Source organism: Lathyrus oleraceus, chromosome 3 (assembly GCF_024323335.1).
Source record: "Lathyrus oleraceus cultivar Zhongwan6 chromosome 3, CAAS_Psat_ZW6_1.0, whole genome shotgun sequence".
NCBI classification, from domain to species: domain Eukaryota; kingdom Viridiplantae; phylum Streptophyta; class Magnoliopsida; order Fabales; family Fabaceae; genus Lathyrus; species Lathyrus oleraceus.
This window is the reverse complement of record NC_066581.1, coordinates 107810097-107827793: the sequence shown is the minus strand read 5'-3', so window position 1 is coordinate 107827793 and position 17697 is coordinate 107810097. Positions and strand designations below refer to the sequence as shown.

General features: G+C 37.7%; 2 non-coding genes across 2 annotated transcripts; one reads left to right on the top strand and one right to left on the bottom strand.

Annotated features, from left to right (window-relative positions):
- The first annotated feature begins 11880 nt into the window (after positions 1 to 11880).
- LOC127133716 (small nucleolar RNA R71) lies at positions 11881 to 11987 on the top strand. Its single transcript, XR_007807662.1, has one exon. It is a non-coding gene; the product is annotated as a small nucleolar RNA R71 (small nucleolar RNA).
- Positions 11988 to 14521: 2534 nt separating this feature from the next.
- On the bottom strand, positions 14522 to 14628 carry LOC127133552 (small nucleolar RNA R71). Its single transcript, XR_007807513.1, has one exon. It is a non-coding gene; the product is annotated as a small nucleolar RNA R71 (small nucleolar RNA).
- Positions 14629 to 17697: the final 3069 nt, after the last annotated feature.

Below are 17697 nucleotides of genomic sequence, written 5' to 3'. Positions count from 1 at the left end.
GGCTTCATTCTGAGCCCATTAGGTCACCACAATCACTATAAATACCCCAACTTCAGTCAGGGGAGGGGGACGAAAAACGGAGAAAGGAGAACCCTAGCAAGCAAACCCTAACACTCACGGGAGGCAAACCCTGAAGAAACTCGGCGGCATCAAGGTTTACTTCTGCCCAATTCAATCCGGTTTGCCGATTCAAAGTCGCAATTCAATTGCAAACAGGTTTACATTGCTATTACTGCTTTATGTTCTTAATTCGCATATGGCATTATGATTAAATTTATGGAAATATCTTGAGTTTGGCATATGAATTTTAGTATGTATCTGAATACCTTAAATGATTAACCACATAATTGCTGTAATGAACGCCATAAGGCATAAAATTGGTTGAAATTGTACTGATATCAAAAACAGAATCCGCAGCCGCTCGCTAGCACATCGCTAAGCGAGCATGCAGCGAGTATTCGCTAAGCCTTCGTTAGGCGAGGCAGGAGCGAACGTGACAGTAGCTGATTTTTTTTCTGTTCTGATTTTTCACTCATGTTTTATCATAGCCATCATCATTTACCCGACCTTATTTGCTGTTGTGATCTTTTTGTTGTGGTGTAATCCTCGATTGCACCCTGATTTGGTGTTCTGACATGTTTTGTTGAGTTTTGTAAAGGTTCGCATACCCCCAGGAAAAGATTGCTTGTTAGGTATTCCACTTTATTTGTGGGATACCCTTGTGGAGATTCACCCTGAATTGTTCAATTGATTTTAATGTATTAATTTTATGGCAAAGATACACCCTAAATTGCTTAATTGATCTTAATGTATTAATTTTAATGTGGGGATTCCTCTCAATTACCTAACTGATTGTAAAATACGGCCGATGAATATGTGATCTTGGACCTCTCTTTGTTGCCCTACGGTATTACGGTATAATGGTCATGTCCCGTGAATGTGGGGATACACTTAGCAAAGACCCTTCGATTAAATCATCATAAAACGAATCATAGTCCCTCAGATGTTGCCTTCGAATATATGATTTTGTCCCTCGATGACCCTTCGGTATAGCCTACGGTTAAATGATGATCGCCCCTTCGAATGCTAAGGTATCCTTACAACTGTTGCCTTCAATGACCAATCGATGACCCTACGATGACCCTTTTACATCCAAAGGATAAAACTACTTACTTCTCAATAGTAAGGACAGTTTTACCCTCATAAGGATAGGAAATGCCCATAAAGACCTTGGGTAGGTATAACTCCTAAATGCTTGCTCACAACTAAAACTACTTTTCACACCTCACACTTTTCAAAACCTCCATTAGAAAATCACCACTTGGCATACATTCGTACTAGAATCATTGTCAAGTTATATTTTTCTAAACAGCTTCCAAAATCAAACGAGATAAATACTTTGTATACATTCGTACAAGAATCATTACAAAGTTAAACTCTCTTTTTCAAAACATTTTCTAAACAGCTCTCACACACTTTTTCAGACAAGAAAAACATAAGTGATCAAGCAATTAAGAGCCCATGGATAACCATGGATACAAGGGGTGCTAACACCTTCCCTTTGTATAATGTACCTCCCGAACCCAAAATCTAAATTAAGGTCTTTCCTGTTCTTTTCCACCTTTCCTTATCGGATAAAAGAAAAGTCGGTGGCGACTCTTGCTATCCGCGACATTGCGATTAAAAGCAAAACACAAAAAGTCAGTTCACCGTATGACACGGTCCATAATAATATTTGTGTTAATACATGCTAGAGAAATGATATGTAAACCATTCTCCTAAAGTTATGCCACACAAGAAAAGAAAATGAAAGGGGATGATCAAGCACAAAGGCTAGGAGGATGGTCCATTACTTTAATCCATATTTCATGATACTTAGGACAAACTTATGCATCAATCCAAAGTACCTTAAAGGATTCATGATCATTTAGAAGATAGATTTGAAATGATGAAAGTTCATCAAGTATCAATCCACACATCATGAACAAGATGGACACAAATCTATCCAATTGATCAAAAGGAGAAGAAGGGGATGAAGAAGAAAGGGGACAATAGAGGTTACACCCAAATTGAATCACAAATTTGATCAAGTCATCATCAAAATCAATCATCCATTTTTGTGGATTAGGGTTTTCACCCTATCAACACCCAAGATCCATTGAGTTTGATGAGACTTGAAGTCAAAATCACCATGATCCAAGGCTAACAGAAATCCACAAGGTCAAACAAATTAAAAATGCAATATAAATGCATAAAAGGTATTTTTAAAATGGAAATAAAATGGAAAATCCACAAAGTCCTTCAAAACACCAAATAAATTACCAAGAATATTATGAAAGGTTCGAAATAAAATGAGAAACATATAATAAAATTTTCAGAATTAAAAAAAGAAGAAAAGTATTTTTAAACCAATTAAAACAAAAGGAGAAAAGAGGAAATTCATAAAAAATAGAAAATCAATGAAATAAAATACGGAAAAATGAAAATCAGCTGAAGAAAAATAAAAGAGAATTTTAGAAATTATTTTGGGATTTTTTGGATAAAAATTGAAATTACTACGAATTTTTAAAGAAAAAGAAATTTAAAATAATAAAAGAAAAAGAATTAAAATCAGAAAAAACCAGGAGCGTTGGATCACGCCTCACTAATTGACGTGGCAGATCCAACACTCAAAATGATGAGAAACACAATGGAACACACTGCAATCAGAACACAAGATCCAGTTTAAATTTAACCAATCAAAACATTTCAAAATGCCAACGCGTCTGGTCCAAACTCAAACCACCTGAGAAATACTCCGGTCATCTTCTTCGGTGAGCTCTCACCGGAGTTTCATCATTTGATAACTTCAAGACACGAGACCACCACCATTGTGATCCTCTTCTCATCCCGAATTCAACCTCACGCCTTAAATTCATTTAAGTGAACTGAGCAAAGGGAATTTCAAAGAAGTTTCAGAAACAAGAAAACCACAAAAAATTAAATTAAATGATAAACACGATCAATCAACACCAGATAAGTTATGGGAAAACATCAGAGAGTGAAGGACTATATTATGGTAACTTGTTTGAGTTCAAATGATGCTCAGAACTACCTTGTCCAAATGGTGATCAGAAGTTGATAAAGCTCGATCTGGTTAGAACACTTCAGAAGGTCTTAGAGCTTGGGAATTATTGCAAAAGTTTCATAGGATGCCGATGGAGCTAATGGAATCAAGAAATTATATTTAAACAAGCTGAAACTCAAAACATGATAGTTGAATTTTTTGGAAAAATTTCAAGTTGCAGCAGGGGTTTCTTGGATCTCCAAAGCTTGTAAATGAAGGCAATAACTTCCTCTATTTATGGACAATGTAATTGGACCCAAATACGTGTGGAATTATGCTGAATTTGTGCAAAAAGAATTTGATACTAATGTGTGAAAAATGTGACTTAAAAATTCTCAAAACTCAGCCAAATGATGCATTTTAAGTGTCAATTAACTTCTGGAGGTTTGATTAAAAATGTTTAGGACCAAAAAAACTTGCTAATTTGGATTGGAATTGAGTTTAGTCATGATCAAATTTTGGGCATTGGTGATTTCTTCAGTTTCAATTTACCATGTTCAACCCAATGGGGCACCCTACTCAGGAAGCTTTTTGATCCCATTCTTTTTGCAATGTGTTAACATCATGGTCAAGATTAAAATGAGCCAAGAAAGGTTGAATTTGGATGCTTGAGCACAAAGTTATGGTTTGTTTTAGTTGGCATAAAATACCGGTTCCATAACTTAGAAAATTTTGAATGCTTCATGGCTGAAGATGACCTATACTGTCCCAATGAATTACATGGCCTTCCAAGAATAATTTGACCTTGTTCCTTGGAGAAAACTTGTAGAGGGTATCACTAATGGGATTGTGAAAAAAGAATCAGCTCCATATGTTGAAAATTGAAGAAGTTATGATCTTTGAAAGATGGAAAAAAGTTACTTGAAAATATGTCAAATTTCACTAAGTCCACAAATGACCTATAATGTCTCCAAACTTTTATGATCCTCCAAGCATAATTGGATTTTGTCATGTAAAGAGACGCTGTAGAGGATGTTGAGAAGAGTCATATGCAAAAAGGTTCATTAAAAAATGTTGAGAATTGAAGGAGTTGTGATTCTTGGAACTTTGACTTCAAAATGTTGACTTTTAGGTCAAACACCTTGGAACAAGCTTGTGTAGTTGAACTTTCCTTGCATTTCAAAGCACATGTGTGATCTTATGAACTCATGATAAGGTTTATTTGATGTCATCTTGATTAAATTACTCAAATCTTGAAGTTACTTATTGAAGAAGGCATGAAAATAAACACATGAACTTTTGACCTTTCTTGAGAAGTAAGCCAACAAACTCTAGGATGCTTTTGACTTGAGAAACCCTATCTTGCACAATAAACTTAAGAGAAACAAGACATATATTTTTTTGATATTTTGATTAGTGATTACATAAGTAATGAATCAAATAAACACAAAGGTAAAACGAAGAGGTTATTGGTGATCCTTGCAAGAAGCAAACCCAAGGATGGTTAAAGGAAGGGTTAAGATGGGACCTTGTTTGTATGCAAAAGATGCAAATGAGACGTGAGACCTTAGGGTTAAAAATTAGGGTAGGACAACAAACACCCCCTCACCATAAGGAAATTGCAACATGCCATCTATTTAATCCTGACTAAACTAATATTCTTTATTAAACATGTAGAAGATAACTATGTCTACTGTGCTAGAAGTCATTATTTGTGTGGTGTAAATAAGAGAGCTAAGAAACTGTAATGTGAGTCTATCATAAATGAGGTCTTTTCGTGCATAAAAATGTGTTAAATCTATCCTATTTAGCATTTAATGCACACTATTATAAAGTCCTAAAGTACCTAAACAAGAATTGTCTGCGTACCTTGCCAGAATAATTGCCCGGTTCAGAAGAGCTTCATAACATCTTCTTTACTTTTCACCGTCTCTTCCATCACGAAATATAATACCATTAAAATTAGAATCTCCTCCTTGAGCCATTGTTGAGAAATTGAGAAATAGAAGTTATGATATGAGTATGAGTGTTTGTAAGCAAGAATGGTGGAGTGAGAGGTTTGGTGTGGGTTTGGAGTTTATATAGAAGTGGTGAAGTGGAGATTGGAAGAGGGAAAATGAAGTTTGAAAGGTTTTTGAAAGCTTTTGGGAAAATGAGACAGTATTGTGAGTGGGTGTAGTGGAAGAATGAATAGGAATAGGTGGAATAGGCATGGTAATGGGACGAGGCGGGGACGGATTTTACCTCCCCCAAACCCAAACCCAAATCTCAAAATAATCCTTGTTCCCCGCCCTAATCCCTATTGGGGATGGAGAATTAAAACCCAAACAGGTTCGGGTATCCCCGCCCCGCCACCATCTATTTACTAAAATCATTTTTTTAATTAAAATATTTATTTTTTCAAAAATAAAATTATATTACAAATAATAAAATTAAAAAATCTATAAAAAAATCATTCATACATTTCAAATAATAAATACAAACCAAAATATCAAAAGATTAACCACATATATAATATTCTAAAGTATCAAAACTAAAATAGTAAAGTACATAATAAAATAAACGGGGCGGGTTTGGGGAGAGGTTCGGGATGGGTACTAGTGTCCCATTACCCGACCCTTCCCCATAATTTATAATCGAGGAAAACCCAAACCCAGTCAAAGCGGGTTTTCCCCGTCAAATTTGGGGAGGGTTCAGGTGGGTATCCGTAGGTATGGGTTATGTTTCCATGCCTAGGAAAAAGGGGTGAAAATTCTGATTATTGCGCGTTAAAAGTTCATGGAGAACGCCATGGGTTTCGAAAATGGGCTTCTATGCTTTTGAAGCCCATGGGGAACACCATGAGTTCATGGTGAATGCCATGGACCTATCTGAAGCATTTTTTTTGTGATTTTTTAGGGATATTACTTGTTTTTGGACCTACTCAAGGATTAATAGAGCAGAATTTTGAAAAAAATTAAAAGGATATAGTAAATAAAATAGAAAGTAAGAAAATAAGACATAACTAAAGAAGAAAAATTTAATTGAATTAAATAAAAATCTGTGGGTTGCCTCCCATGAAGCGTTTTGTTTAACGTCGATAGCTCGACGACTGAAATTAAAATGTAATTGTAGAAAACAAATAAAATTGAAAATCAGGAAATGTATCCTCCCTCACACTTAAACGGAGCATTGACCACAATGTTTCTGTGAAAGCGAAAGGAAAGGATAGACAAAGGAAAACATCAATTACCATTGTGCCTAGCTCGGGACCTATTGCTCTACGTAAGGAATAAATTTCTTAAAATAGGTGGTTCATCTGTTGTGCCATTCTGCCAGTTTGATCTTGAAGTGCCTGGCGAAGAGCTATGACTTCATATCTAAGGGTGTTGAGCTCATAGTCAACATTATGCCCATGTGGACTGAGAGGACCTGCAGAAAAAGATGATGAAGAAATATCTGACGGAGGAGCTGGGCGGTATTCAGGCTCGGGAGGGTTTGAGGTGGTTCATGTGTCTCTCCTTGAACCTCTAATTGGTACAACCAGTTATCACGGTTGTGGATGCTAGTTTGTTCATGGTTCGGGAGGGAAAGGTAGTGGATAACTTCATTATGAATAAAAATCCCGAACTCATTAGGTCTCTTAACCCTTATAAATTTCCTATTCAAGCAGTGGTTAATATCTATCAGTGTAAATTCTCTCAAAGGAGTTAAATGAGTTACTTGGTATGGGAGTCCAATGGCTAAGGCTATGGAGGTAACAATTTCTCCAACATGAATGTATCCTCTTGTTGAATTAGCTATAGTGTTCATACTAGCAAGGAGGAATGCTGCAGAATGAATTGGACGGGATTGGAAAACACTAAATATGCTGAATAATTCTTCTTTACTAACAGTGTCAGTGTTTTCACTCTTTCCAAAGAAAGTATGTGCTAAGACCATCTAGAAGTATCTAATAGATGAGTTATGAATAATGGTAGAATTCATCCTCTCATAGTCAGGTGGGGCTTCCATGGTGATGCTACCCCAAAAATTGTCAAGTTCATATTGCATGAAGTTATTGCCTAATACTTCAGTAAAGGCGTCTTGGCTAGTCTGGAATCCTAACATCTTGCGTATTTCATTATGATTGAAAGTATAGTCGTGCCCAAAAAGTCTAAAGATAATTATACCTCTGTCCCTACCTACTCTTCTGTGAGGATAATAATTGAAGGAACTAAGAAACTCTAACACGAGATTCTGGTAGGTGTCATGTCGGGTAACTGAGAACTGGTCCTAGCTGATCTGATTAAAAATATATCTGAGACTGTCTCTTAGGCCCAAGGTTTCTAAGCATTGAAAACCAGGATACCTAGTCGGAGAAATGGTTCTCTGAGACAAGACTTTGTAGCTCTTCCTTTGGTCGTCATCCTTGAAAATGATCCTCTAGTTGTCAATGTGTTGCATTCTCAAATAAGTGTTAGTAGAAAAAGGTTATGGAGAATGAGAGTGATCTGAAAATGAAACATGAACAATGTTAGCGATATGTCAATAAGGTTTAATTTTCCGCTTATCTTATTTGGAAAGTGTAAAGAAACGAACATTCATGAGTTGCCTCCCACGCAACGCTTTGTTTTACGCCGTTAGCTCAACGTGCTTTTAAGTTCAATCCTAGGAAAAGCTAACAAGAGGCTCTTCTAGTTTTAAGCTATCATAGTAGTTGATTTCCTCTTCACTATGATAGTGTTTAAGCCTCTGGCCATTCACTATGAACGACCCAGTCGATTTACTCCAGATTTCTATAGCTCTAGACTATATTACTTTGGTTACTTCAAATGGTCCCGACCATCTGGAGTGAAGCTTACACGGGAAAAGTCTCAATCTAGAGTTGAAGAGAAGTACTAGCTCATCTTCTGCAAAATCTCTTCTAGTGATGCGCTTGTTGTGCCATTTCTTAGTTCTCTCTTTATAGATCTGTGCACTCTCATACGCATCTAATCTTAATTCTTCTAACTCGTGTATATCTAATATTCTTTTTCCATCATCAGTTTTATAGTCCATGTTTAGGGTCTTAACGGCCCAATAAGCTTTATGTTCGATCTCAACTAGCAGATGGCATGATTTTCTATACACAAGTTTGAATGGTGTAGTCCCTATGGGCATTTTGTACGCTGTCCTATATGCCCACAATGCCTCGTTAAGCTTAGATGACCAGTCCTTTCTAGAGGTTGCAACTGTTTTCTCTAGAATCTGTTTAATTTCTCTGTTGGAAACCTCTACTTGTCCGTTGGTCTGAGGGTGGTAATGTGTAGCTATTCGATGTTGCACTCCATACTTGTGCAAAAGATTCTCAAATATTTTGGATATGAAGTGTGATCCTTCATCACTTATGACTAACCTTGGTACACCAAATCTAGGAAAATATTGTTCTTAAATATTTTAGTTACCACTCTTGCATCATTTGTAGGAGAGGTGATGGCCTCTATGCATTTAGAGATGTAATCTACTGCTACGAGTATGTACTTGTTTCCTATTAAGGATGGGAAAGGACCCATGAAATCAATTCCCCACACATCAAAGACCTCTACATCTAATATGTTATTCAAAGGCATCTCATCTCGCTGGGAAATGTTTCTGGTGTGTTGACAACAATAACAGTTCACGACCATAGCATGGACAAAGCGCCATATGTTAGGCTAATAAAGGTCTGCTTGAAATGATTTCCTTGCATGTCTTTGACGTACTAGAATTCCTTCTATAAGGAGAGGAGTGAATGCGGTTCATGATACTCTGAATTTCCTCTTCAGGAACACATCGACGAAAGATATTGTCGGATTCTCTTTTGAAAAGGAGGGGTTCATCCCAATAGAATCATTTTAGATCATGGAAGAATTTCTTCTTCTGTTGGTAGGTCATATCTGGAGGTAGAACTCCGACTGCTAGATAGTTTACAAAGTCAGCATACCATAGTACAGTAGCTTGTACCAACAGAGCTTCTTCCTTCATTTCGCTCTTAATGTTCGAGTATTTGATTTTAAGATAATCTCTATAGTGATCATAACAAATTCCTTCAATTTCAACTGACATCACCAATCTATCATAGGTAAAATCTTCATTAATAAGTACAAGTTCTAGCTTAATATTATCCAGTCTTGACAGGTGGTCAGCTACTACGTTTTCGGTTCCTTTCTTGTCATGGATTTCTAAATTGAATTCTTGTACAATAGGATCCAACAAAGTAATGTTGGCTTCATATCTTTCTTGCTTAATAAGTATCTTATAGCAACATGATCTATGCGTATAATGATTTTAGCTCCTACTAAGTAAGATCGGAATTTGTCAATAACGAATACCACAACTAAGAGTTCCTTTTCGGTTATGGCATAATTCTTTTGAGCTACATCTAGTGTTCTGTTTGCATAATAAATGAAATGTAATTTCTTATCTTTTCGCTGTCCTAAAATAGTGCCTAAAACGTAATCACTTTCATTGCACATGATCTCAAATGGTTGACTCGAATTAGGAGGTTGCATGATAGGTGCAGAGATCAAGGCGTGTTTAAGGAGATCATGTGACTCTAGGAATTTTTCATCAAAGATAAATTCAACGTCTTTCATCAAGAGACCGGTTAAAGGTTTGGTGATCTTAGAGAAATATTTAATAAAATTTCGACAAAAGTCGGCGTGTCCAAGGAAACTCCGGACTCTCTGACCATCTTGGGTGGTTAGAGGTTCTCAATTACTTTGATTTTTTCTTTGTCAACATCTATTCCTGTCTCAGATACTATGTGTCCCAAGACTATACCTTATTTTACCATGAAATGGCACTTCTCCCTGTTAAGGACTAAGTTTACTTTCACGCATCTTTCTACCACCTTTTCTAAGTTAGCAAGGCACCCTTCAAAGCTTTATCCCCATATGGAAAAATCATCCATAAATACTTCCATGATATCATCTAGGAATTATTTGAATATTTCCATGATACATCTTTGGAAGGTTGCGGGAGCATTGCATAATCCGAATGGCATTCGACGGTAAGCAAATGTTTCATAGGGACATGTAAAGGTAGTATTCTCTTGGTCATCTGGATGGATTGGTATTTGGTAAAATCCCGAGTAACCTTCTAAGTAACAAAAATATGAGTGTCTAGATAAATGTTCAAGCATTTTACCAATGAACGAAAGGGGGAAATGGTCCTTCCGGGTTGCTTTGTTAAGCTTTCTATAATCAACACACATACGTCATCCAGTTTCTACTCGTTTAGCTACAAATTCTCCTTTTTCATGATGTACTACAATAACGCCTCCTTTCTTAGGTACAACATGCAATGGACTAACCCATTAACTATTAAATATCGGATAAATTATTCTAGCTTCAAGTAGTTTTAACACTTCCTTCCTTACTACAATGCGTACTGGAATACTTTTCATCATTCCCACAGGGTATTTAACTGAGTGATCGACCAACTAAAGGGACATCCTCGTAGGTCTTAAGTCTCCTAAGTTTATCTTTTCACAAATCTAAAGGGGCATTAAAATCAGCTAGCTCCTAAGTCACAAATTTCCTTGCCGATGACAAATTTTCCTATAACACATGGAATGGAAAAATTACCAAGGTCTTTCAGCTTTAGAGGCATGTTGTTTTGGATAATGGCGCTACACTCTGCAGTGAGTGCCATTATCTCGTCATATTCAAGTTTCTTTTTATTTGATAGGATTTCCTTTAAGAACTTGGCGTAAGAGAGCATTTATGTAATGGCTTCTATGAAAGGTATAGTGATATGATGTTGCTTTAGAAGCTTTATGAATATCTTAAACTGACCCTCATTCTTTGATTTGGTGAGTCTTTGAGGATGTGATATTTTTGGTTTATAAGAAGGTGGAGGCACATAAGGCTTCTCTTTTTCAACTGTTTCATTGGTTTTGGTTGTCTCCTCAACTTTCTATGGTTCTTCCTGGATCTCATCAACTAATTTCTCTGGTTCGCTCTCAACTTTCCTATACATCGTAGGGTTTGAAACTCTTGGGTTAACTGGTCTATCTAGTTCCTTCCCACTTTGTAGCTTTATGAGGTTAGTATGGCCTTTAGGGTTATGTTGAGGTTGGTCTGGAAATGTGCCAGCAGGGGTAGTAGTGGCTGCTTGTTGTTGGGCTACTTGAGAGATTTGTGTGTCAAGCATCTTGTTATGTGTGGTCATGGCGTCAACCTTGTTTGCCAATTGTTTCACCAACTCATTTGTGTGAACATTTTGGTTCATAAATTCTTTTTTTTGCTGAGTTTGAGTTGCGATTAAGTTCTCCATCATCTGTTTCAAAATTGATTTTCTAGGAGCGGAGGGAGCAGCGGTAGCTCCCTTTTGGAAATTTGGAGGTGGTGGTGATGGTGGTGGGCTGGGAGAAAACAAAGCCTTGTTGTTTTTATAGGAAAAATTTGGATGATTTCTCCATCTAGGAATATAAGTGTTTGAATAGGGATTTCCTTTCGCATGGTTAACTTAGCCTAACATTGTCCCTGTCAAAAGCTGACAATCAGTAGTGATATGTCCTTGGATTCCATAAATCTCACAGTTTGGAGTTACAACAACTACATTAGCCGGAGGGGTAATGGTTAAGTTGTTGATCTTTTGAGTGAGTGCATCAACCTTAGCACTCACATGGTCTAACCAGTTTACTTCGAACATGCATCCCTTTTGTGGTGTTTTCTCTACTTAAGAACGTTCATTTCCTATTGATAATGGTTATGGGCCATGTTCTCAATAAGATGGTAAGCTTGATGGAAGCGTGTATCCATTAAAGCACCTCCAACTGCAACGTCTATGGCCATTCTTGTGTTATAAAGTAGACCATTATAAATGTATGGATGATGAGCCATTTCTCTAGACCGTGATGAGAACATAGTCTCATCATGTCCTTCTATCGTTCCCAAGTTTCAAAAAGTGATTCTCTTTTTGTCTGTATGAATGTAGTTATGTGATTTCTTAGCACTATTGTTTTTCTCGGAGGAAACTATCTGGCTAAAAATGATTTCTTTAGTTCATTCCAAGTAGTGATAGAGTTAGCAGGTAGAGAGTGTAGCCACGTTGTGGCTCTATCTCTTAGGGAAAAAGGAAATGAAAGTAAGTGAGCCGGTTATGGATTTACGTTATTACTCTTTAACGTGTCTACATATTATACAAACAATGACAGATGAAGATTTGGGTCCTCTGTGGGATTTCTTGAGAACTGGTTATGTTGCATGATTTGCAACAGAGAAGGTTTCAATTCGAAGTTGTTCGCCTGGATTGCAGGTGGAACAATACTTGAGTGTGGCTCATCTTGAGATGGGACTACGAAGTTCTTAAGTGGATGGTTATCTAGTTCAACAATTGATAACGCGAAAACGTATCGTAGTTTTGGCTCCATATGCATTGCTTTTTACTCGATTAACACTTATTATTACGCGGTATTTCATGTTTATTGCAGGTATTTATCGATTAAAAGGTTTACCGCAAGCAAAATGGAAAATAGAAAAAAGGAAAGAAAAAGGGAAGAAAAAGAGAAGAAAATGAAGCTTTCAAAGAGATAATGGGCCACCAAAGCAAATGGGCTTGTGGCGCCCATTATCCAAGGAGTGTGGCGCCCGCCACATTGGCCCAAGAGGTAGGTGGCGCCCACCACCAGCCCTTGAGAAGTGGCTTTCTGTTGCTACAAAGGTGGCGCTCACCACTCATTAAGAAGCTAGGGTTGTGGCAACTGCCACAACCAGGTCTTCCACCATTTTCTCCACCTTTTTAGCCACGATTCCCACCACCTTGCTACATTTTAGGATTTGTGGAAAAGATATAAAAGTGGACCTCCCATACTCCCACGAGGAGGCTCTTCTTCCAGTTTTCAAGTTCACGATTAATTTTATTCAGCACTATTTTTTCTTTTAGTTTTCTAGGCAGTTTTCTTACTCCGTAAAAGTGATAGTTTCTCCATATCGGGGACTATTACGGTTTATTATTTTACGCATTTGGGATTCAATTGATAGGGTTATTCATTGCCAAAGCCTACCGGAATTATTTTAATCGAAGATTCAAGATTCATTTCCAGTTCTTAAATTGTAATCCAGGTTTTATTTTGATTACTGTTTTATTTATTTATGCCTTATTGCATGTTTAATTTCTCAAATACCATGTCAGTTACCGGATCCATGTCTGGCTAAACCCTTAGGTATCAGTATGTAAAGACCGTCGAAACGACGGGGTCCAATAAATAATTAGTGTTAGTTTTTATAAAACTTATTTTTCCGGTTTTAGTTTCTTATTTTAATCAAACTGTTTTTCATACGAGATTACAAAAAAAACTAAGGTTACGGTCAACAAGAACGAGTGTTTAAGATTTTAACCAGATAGCTGAAACTAGGCATTAATCCTAAACACAGCGAGAGCGCTTTAGGATTAATTAGACTTTATTTATATTCAAAAATTACTTTTAAATTCAAAATGAGACCGCGAGAGCCAAGCATTATGGTTTAGGAGTATGGTCAGAGTCAATAAAAACGAGAGTGTGAGACTAAGTCCTTTCTATAAATAATTTCTACTGAAGAATATTTTAACCAATAAGATTACACCAACTATCTATCGAATCCCCGAAGTTTGAGGAATTACATACCGATATCCCCTATATCCCATATCTTATTTCTATTTACATTATAGTTATTTCTCTTCATCCCTCCAATCATAGAACAATCATTTAGCCTTATATTTACATAGCAACATTAGACCACGATACGTTCAATTATTAGTCCTCGTGGGTTCGATAATCTTTAAAACTACGCGATAGGACTGTGCACCTGCAGTCACGATTCACATAGACTTACTAAGTCGCGGTCAAGTTTTTGGCGTCGTTGCCGGGGACTAATTTAGTCGATATCGTAACTCTAGCGTTACCCAGTATAGACTAAGGCAAACAATTCTTTTTCCCTTTCTACATTTGTCGAGTGTATGCCAAGTACTCGCTCTCAAGGCGAGAAATTAAAGCTACAATTCGACGAACACGGGCGTTATCTTAGATTAGAACGCTGGATACAAGACTTGATACGGGAACATCGTATCAAGCTAAATCTTCCTGACCTTAACATTCCTACTTCTGAATCAGTTATTCAACCAGAGATGGCCGAAGGAGTGCAAAACCATCCTCTTAAGTATTATGCAATCCCTTCACAGGATGAACCACATAACAGCATCACTGCCCCTGCGATCGAAGCCAACAATTTTGAGTTAAAACCCTCACTGTTGTCAGCCCTACAGCAAAACCAATTTTCAGGTAGTCCCACGGAGGACCCAAACCTACACTTTTCAGTATTTTTGCAATACACAGACACAGTGAAAGCGAATGGTGTCAGCCCAAAAGCTATAAGAATCCATCTTTTCCCATTTTCATTAAGAGATAGAGCTAGAGATTGGATCGAGTCTCTGCCATCCAACTTTGTCACTATGTGGAACAAGTTGAAGAAAGTCTTCTTAGCCCGATATTTCCCACCTAGTAAGACGGCTATGCTAAGAGCCCAAATGAACGGGTTTAAACAAAAGGATAATGAATCACTTTTTGAAGTTTGGGAGAGATACAAAGACATGGTGAGGCTATGCCCACATCACGGTCTAGAAGAATGGCTGATCATTCACACCTTTTATAACGATCTCTTGTACAATACAAGATTGACAATAGACACCGCCGCGGGTGGCGCACTAATGGATAAACCATACAACGAGTCCTATCAACTCATCTAAAGTATGGCCCATAATCATTACAAATAGGGAAGCAAAAGAACCTCTATAGAGAAACCTCAAACGAAGGATGGCATGTACGAATTAAGCAGTCTTGACCATGTCAACGCCAAGGTAGATGCTCTGACTCAAAAGATAGACAGCTTGACCATAACACCAACAGCCACCATGGATGGCGTAGCACCAAACTGTGAGATATTCGGAGTTCAAGGGCATACTGCCCCAAAATGTCAACTCTTGATCGGAACCTCCACAGACCAGGTGAACTATGCTCAAGGAAACCCCTACTCAAATACCTATAACCCAGGTTGGAAGAACCATCCTAACTTCTCGTACAAAAACAATAATGCATTGTATGCACCTAACCAAGCACCTGCTGTACCACCAGGATATCAAAAAGCTGCCACAAATACTCAAAATGCTCCTAGGAAATCAAACTTAGAAATAATGATGGAAAACTTTATAGCTACCCAAGCCCAAACAAATAAGGATTTCCTAAATCAAGACATACACACTAGTGAGAAAATCAAGTAGTTAGCAAACAAGGTAGACGCATTAGCCACCGATAACAAAATGTTGGAAACACAAATCTCATAAGTGGCACAACAACAAGCACCTACCGCTGCTCCTGCAGGAACATTTCCTGGACAGGCGCAACCAAACCCGAAAGGTCATGCAAATGCTATTATACTACAAAGTGGGACAGATCTAGACGGACTGATCGACCCTAGAACTCAAAACCCACCCATGCATTAAGACCCATATAAGGTAACTGAGAAGGAAGACGAACAAGAGGAAGATAAAAACGAAGAGGCCGTAGAGAAAGAAGAACCTTATGTGCCTCCACCACCGTATAAACCCCATATCCATTATCCTTAAAGACTTGTTAAATCTAAAAGTGTAGGGCAATTTAAAAAATTCGTAGAGCTTCTAAAACAATTGAATATCACAATACCCTTTACAGAAGCCATAACTCAAATGCCCTCATATGCTAAGTTTCTCAAAGGAATCTTATCTAATAAGAAGAAGATAGAGGATAACGAAACTATTGCACTTACTGCTGAGTGTAGCGCCATAATACAAAACAATATGCCTCATAAACTGAAAGACCCAGGTAGTTTCTCCATACCCTGTGTAATCGGAAAGTTTGTCATCGACAAAGCACTATGCGACTTAGGAGCCAGTATTAGTTTAATGCCCTTGTCCATATGCGAAAGGCTAAAAATGGGAGAACTAAGACCTGCGAGGATGTCCGTACAACTTGCAGACCAGTCTGCTAAATTTCCCGTAGGTATGCTAGAAAACATTCTGGTGCGCATAAGACAATTCTATATTCCTACTGATTTTATAATCATGGATCTAAAAGAGGATTCCAACATCCCTATCATATTAGGAAGACCATTCCTAGCTACATCCGGAGCTATCATAGATGTTAAGAAAGGAAAGCTAACCTTCAAAGTTGGTGAGGAAAAGGTCGAATTCATTTTGACGCAATTCCTAAAGGCACCAGCTATAGACGACACCTGTTGTCTACTAGATGTCATCGACGAATGCATAAGAGAAATGGAGAATGAACAAACATCATACTCCAAAATACTGAAAATTCCAAGCCCTCCTACTTTTGAAGATAAAAATTTAAGTAAGGAATACCAAGATGACAGCCTAAGCGAATGCCTAGCACTAACACCCGATCATATGCCTTGCCCAAAGAAACCAGCCCTAGAACTTAAGACGTTACCCAAAAATCTAAGGTACGAATTCCTAGACACTGAACTTGAGCGACCTATAATAGTAAATGCAGACTTAGGACAGATAGAGACCGAAAAGCTTCTACATGTTTTGAGAAAATACCCAACTGCTTTAGGCTACAATATCTCAGGTCTAAAAGGAATAAGCCCTTCCATATGCATGCATCACATAATGCTAGAGGAAGACAGTAAGACCTCAAGAGAACATCAAAGAAGGATAAATCTCATTCTGAGTGATGTAGTAAAGAAATAAGTACAAAAGCTGTTAGAAACAGGTATTATTTACCCAATATCCGATAGTCAATGGGTCAACCCAGTACATGTTGTACCAAAGAAGGGAGGCGTCACAGTTGTGAATAATGAAAAAGGAGAATCTATAGCACAGAGAGTGGTTACTAGAAGTAGAATGTGTATCGATTATAGAAAGTTAAACAAAGCCACTCAGAAGGATCATTTTCCTTTACCGTTTATTGATCAAATGCTTGAACGATTGGTTAAGCATTCTCACTTCTGCTACCTAGACGGTTATTCAGGATTTTTCCAAATTCCTATTCATCCCGACGACCAAGAGAAAACGACCTTCACATGCCCCTATGGTACATTCGCCTACCGATGAATGCCATTCGGACTATGTAACGTTCCCGCAACATTCCAAAGATGCATGATGTCAATTTTTTGCTAATTTCATAGATGACATCATGGAAGTCTTTAGGGATGATTTCTCTGTATGCGGACAGAGCTTTGAAGGATTCTTATCGAATCTTGAAATGGTACTAAAAAGATGCGTAAAAGTGAACCTCGTGCTAAACTGGGAAAAATGCCATTTCATGGTCCGACAAGGAATCGTGCTCAGACACATAGTATCCGACAAGGGGATTGAAGTCGACAAGCCTCCGAAAACCGTAAGAGAAATACGAAGCATCTTAGGACACGCCGGTTTCTACCGGAGATTCATTAAAGATTTCTCAAAAATCACCAAACCACTGACTGGCTTATTGATGAAAGACGCCGAATTCATCTTTGACGACAAATGCCTAGCGGCGTTTGAACAACTGAAAACAACTCTTATTACCGCACCTATCATGCAACCGGCCAATTGGAGATTACCTTTTGAAATCATGTGTGACGCTAGTGACTATGCTGTAGGCCCAGTCTTAGGACAAATAAGGGATAAGAAACTTCATGCAATATACTATG